The sequence below is a fragment of the Cryptomeria japonica genome, chromosome 10 (genome assembly GCF_030272615.1).
Source record: "Cryptomeria japonica chromosome 10, Sugi_1.0, whole genome shotgun sequence".
Taxonomy (NCBI): domain Eukaryota; kingdom Viridiplantae; phylum Streptophyta; class Pinopsida; order Cupressales; family Cupressaceae; genus Cryptomeria; species Cryptomeria japonica.
The window spans coordinates 669387207-669392920 of NC_081414.1; positions in this window are offsets into that span (position 1 = coordinate 669387207).

Consider the following 5714-nt stretch of genomic DNA (forward strand, 5'->3'; position numbering starts at 1 on the left):
TTGTCAATCTTGAAATCAATGTGTAAGGCTAACTGAGCTATTTTGTCAAAAGTTGTCAAATAGTCCTATTTAGGTCCTGATTGTTCAAATAATGTAAATGTACCCATGGAAGGGTAATAAAGGTTTAATATGTTGTTTTGAGTCCATTCTAAGGTTTTCAAAGTATCTAAGTAATGTTTAGTGGTCATTCATGTCAAAAGGCAAAAGTTGTCAAGGTGTCACTAAAAAGTTGTAATGCAACAATGCATAAAATATTGTCAAATGGTACATTTCAGTCTTAGGGGAAGTTGGAATAGTTATAGAACCATGAGAGGATATAAAATCTATCATTTATTTGGATTAAGTGTGTGTGACAGAGTTGGAGGAAAGTCTTGTAAGGCTAGATCAAATAAAGCCTCTAACTGTCACTTAATTCTGCAGGGTTGTGACAGTTACAGGGTTGTATATCAGTTTGAGAGTAAAACTTCCATGTAATTGTTTGCTAGATAAATAGGAAGGAAGTGTATTTCTATAGTATGTATTGGAAAATGTTTTTGATGAAGGTTCAATGAGAAAAATGATATTTTGTTCAATACTTTTAACTATTGTTTTTGATAGTCATGATTATTTTTTGCTTTAGATGTTTTTCCTAATAAGATTTGGATTAAATCCAGCCCCTAATAACCTATTTAAGGTTGTATAATGAATATTTATCTTTAATTCAAGACAGGTTTGAAGGTCATCCATGGATTATAAAGAAAATTCTAATGGTTTTTGTCAAAACTGTCATAAAACCCTTGTTGACAGGGTTGCAACAAAAGAATTGATTGTAATTCTTAATGTAACCACTCAAGTTTCTTCATATTTTGGATTCTAATATTCAATTCAATTCTCTTTCATATGAAGTTGGTTTCATGTTGACTTCTTCGTAAATTCATCATTCCTAAGTTGATTCTATTAGATGACACAATAAAAAAGGTTTCTCTTTTTTTAAAACTTAAATATTTTTCATCAACTTGCCAAAATCATGCTTCTTTTTTAGCCAAGAAAACTATCTAAATAAAATAGTCTTCCTAATTGAAGAGAGTCTAAGTTTAAGTAACATTTCAACTTCTATATAACTAGTTCTAAGAAGACTTGCGTACTTGCGATATCCTTTTGCATAGTTTGTGAAGGTTACACACCGAAGTTTTGATAGCCTGATTTTTTTGCATGTGAAGAAAGACCATGTCAGAAAATATCAGCAAAGAACAAAATAAGGAGACAATTGCTAGATTGTGGTCTAACTTGAAAAGAAAAGGTGATGGAAAATGTTATTGTCCCTACAAAATTTGTAAGGGCTTAAAGACTAGAAGACTTCTAATCAAAATAGCTAAGAAACATTGTAGGCAACATGGTCACATTGAAGGGGGACATGATTATCATCCATTGGCAAGTTGTTCATTATATCATTTTAACAATTTATATACATAATAAATCACTTCATGATGAGATCATGATCATGGTTTATTTATGTTGATCATTTTTATATAGGTCGAGCTCCCCAGGGCACATGATATAGACCAACACAACCTGGAGAATATGTTTTTTGAAATGGAGGAACATGGAGGTGTGAATATCGAAGCTGAAGATAATGATCCCATGGAATATGACAATCATGCGCCAGAAAACATAATTGAAGATGATGATACAAATACATTGATCCATGACACATTTAGTACTGGCGCGGCTGATCATGATGATCAAGATGACTTTGATGTTGTTTATGATTTACCCGTACTTGAGAAGGCATATGAGCCCCTTTATGAAGGCCCCCAAACAACTCTTCTCTCCCCTGTATTGTTGCTGGTAAACTTCAAGGTTATGAATGGTTTATCCAATATAACAATCTCACGTATGTTAAGGTATATCGTATATATCATTATAGTTAATAAAGGGTGAATCATGTACCATTAATATTCTTTATATTAACAAATTAATATTATATAGATTGATAGGTGAGTTTTTGTTACCACCATCAAATATTCTACCTCGCTCATACTGAGAATTATCTTCCATTCTAAAAGATATTAGAATGGAGTATCAAGCAATAGATGCTTGTCCTAATTATCATATTATATATCATAAACAACATGAATTTGCAACAGAATGCCCTGAATTTCATTTTAGTAGATATCGAACAAATCAAATAACAAAAAAGGTGCCTCGCAAGGTTCTTCATTATATTCTCATTATTCCACATATGCAACGATTATTCAGGTGCACTAGCTTGGCACAATTTATGGATTACCATGCACGCAATAGAAGTCGAGATGACATTATTCGAATTCTTGCAGATGGTTCAACATTTATGGACATAGAGGAAAAGTGGCCATAGTTTAAAGAACAACCTTGTAATCTCAAGCTTTCATTGGCAGCGGATGATGTCAATCCATTTGGAGAGATGAGATCTGTTTACTCGGTGTGGCTAGTTTTTGTTATCAACAATAACATTCCTCCATGGATGTCAATAAAGAGGGATCACATAATGTTGGTGATGATTGTTCCATGTATTTTATCATTTAATAGTCATCTACATTTAATTATAAATATTGCAGTAAAATGGTCATAATAATTATGTAATGTTTTTGTTCATTCAACTAGGTAAGTACCAAGTTAAAGATATGAATGTATATATTGAGCCTCTTATCGACGAGTTGCTAGAGTTATGGAATGGTGTCACTATGTATGACGTCTCTAGACCAATAGGACAAAGACAATTTCAATTCCATGCAATGCTTGTAAGGACAATACATGATACCCCGGGGCTAACACATTTTTGTGGTATGTTACAGTGTTCAAGTTGTGCATTATAATTATAACTACAAAAATTAACATATTTAATCCAATTATACATTATCTTGTAGGTCTTCAAACAAAGGGAAAATTTGCATGTCCAGTTTGTGGTCCAAAGATGAAATCCCATCATTCAAAAAGTTTAGGAAAGAAGGTGTTTGATGAGTATAGGCACTTCTTCCACATTAATCATAAGTATCGAAATACTGAAAAACATCTTTTCAATGGGAAAGAAGAGACTACATCAAAGCCATGAAGAATGACACCTTGCTTATGGAAGTTGGAATATAATAAAATTAATCGTCAAGGTAATGTCATTCCATCTAATGGTTTATGTTTGAAATTTGTATTTTTCTAGTGTGTTTTGTTTACTAATGATGTAATTGATGATCGTGAAGGTCATCAAAGCATTAATGACCACCTTCTAAAGGGACTAAAAATTTATCCGAGATAATTTAGTAGGTTGCCCTACTACGAGCAGCTACAAATTGTGCATTTGTTTGATACTATGCATATTGGAAAGAATATAACATAGACATTATGGAAAATATTGGAGGGAAGGCATGACAAAGAAAAAATTGTCAAAATTTGTAGTGACATTCAAGAATCCAATCATGCAATGAAAAATGTCATTCAATCAAATAGAAATGGAGACCAGATTAATATGAGTGCCCTTCCTTGGTTATTAACGGACCAGCAAAGCAATTTTATAAAAGAAGTCATACGAAAAATTCAATTTCCCACAGGATTTGTTGTGAACATAAACAATCTCATATCAAAGAAAAGTGAATTTGGGCCAAGGATGAAAACACATGATTGGTATACCTTCATTAAGGTAATTCATGTTCTTGTGTATTTACTAAATATTTGTATACTATGCATGTACTTTTCATTGTATTATGTTAGAAAACAATGAAAAGATCATTTGATAATTGTTGCAGTACGTTCTACCTCTATCTCTCCCAGACAACTTTGACAATAATGTCAAGCAAGTCATATATGATCTTGGAAAATACATGAGGTAAGTAGTGATGTTTGTTCAATTTATTGTATAGATAATATATTTGCGATTTGGTTTACTTGTTATGTAATATATTGTACATTATCTTATAAAGTCTTGTTTATGTATTTTTGCATTTTGAATCCAATCATGCAATGAAAAATGTCATTCAATCAAATAGAAATGGAGACCAGATTAATATGAGTGCCCTTCCTTGGTTATTAACGGACCAGCAAAGCAATTTTATAAAAGAAGTCATACGAAAAATTCAATTTCCCACAGGATTTGTTGTGAACATAAACAATCTCATATCAAAGAAAAGTGAATTTGGGCCAAGGATGAAAACACATGATTGGTATACCTTCATTAAGGTAATTCATGTTCTTGTGTATTTACTAAATATTTGTATACTATGCATGTACTTTTCATTGTATTATGTTAGAAAACAATGAAAAGATCATTTGATAATTGTTGCAGTACGTTCTACCTCTATCTCTCCCAGACAACTTTGACAATAATGTCAAGCAAGTCATATATGATCTTGGAAAATACATGAGGTAAGTAGTGATGTTTGTTCAATTTATTGTATAGATAATATATTTGCGATTTGGTTTACTTGTTATGTAATATATTGTACATTATCTTATAAAGTCTTGTTTATGTATTTTTGCATTTTGAATATCTTTTAGATGGTTGTCATCTAAATAAATCCATAAAGAAGACATAAAATATTGAAAGAGAAAAATTCTTCATTTAATGTGTGAAATGCAAAAGTGTCTACCTTCAACTTTTTTCAATATACAAGAACACTACCTCATACACCAAGTTGAGGAGATTGAATTGTGTAGACCTATACACACTAGGTCAATTTGGATGGTTGAGAGGCACTTGAAATTTTTGAAGGCTTTAGTTCGACAAAGAGCACATCTTGAGGGTTCTATGGTGGAGGGATATATGGTGTACATTGTTGAATATCTTCCTAAGTTTGCAGCTAAGTTTGCAGCAGAGATCCATGTAGATCGCATTTGGGATCCCAACCCCATTAACAAATTTGAAGGGTAGTACTTGATGGGGAATGGTAGATTGAGGAAAGTGAGAGGTAATTATAAGATTTTATTGTAGTTAATTAATTCTTAATCTTCTAAATAAATCGTTTGCAAGTTGTCTATTAATTATTTGTACAATTGGTCAGGAGTGGGATGCGCTACATTTGTATATTGCAAACAATCTTGATTGGATGATTGTGTGGATTGAACGATGTCAACATTTTGGTCGCACATTAACATGGGAAGGTGTGGCTTCATTGGTTAAAGAAGCTCATCGTAATGGAGATTCCAATGTTACGCAAAGGGAAATTGGTTTAGCATATGGTTTAAGAGATAAACAGGTACGTATAATTTTATTAATCATCTGTATGTTTATCAACTCACGATGCAATAATTTTAACATGTTAGACATATTGTAGGTCAAACGCCACAAGGCTATGTGCTGCAATGTTCATAAATTTTGCATAAAAAATTTGGATGACATGAAGAAAACTTGTGATTCTGGGATAACTGCAGTCTTTGAGGTGACCAATATTTCATCTAGAATTGACATACATCCTCAAGAGTCTCAAAATTGATACTATAACATTTTGGATGATATACTTGAGTGTGACTTTAATTCCTTCAAATTAGTTATGTTCGTCGTCAAATGGTATAGGCTATGACTGAATAAAAATGATCTTGATATAACTGTTATTGAACATGATAATGAATTTACAATGGTTAATACAAGGTCATTTGAGCCAGTTGGGGATGATCCCTATGTTCTTCCTAGCCAATGTGAGTAGGTATTTTACTCAGAGGTTCCACATAAATTGGGTTGGTCATTTGTTGTTAGACAGGATCCAAGAGGA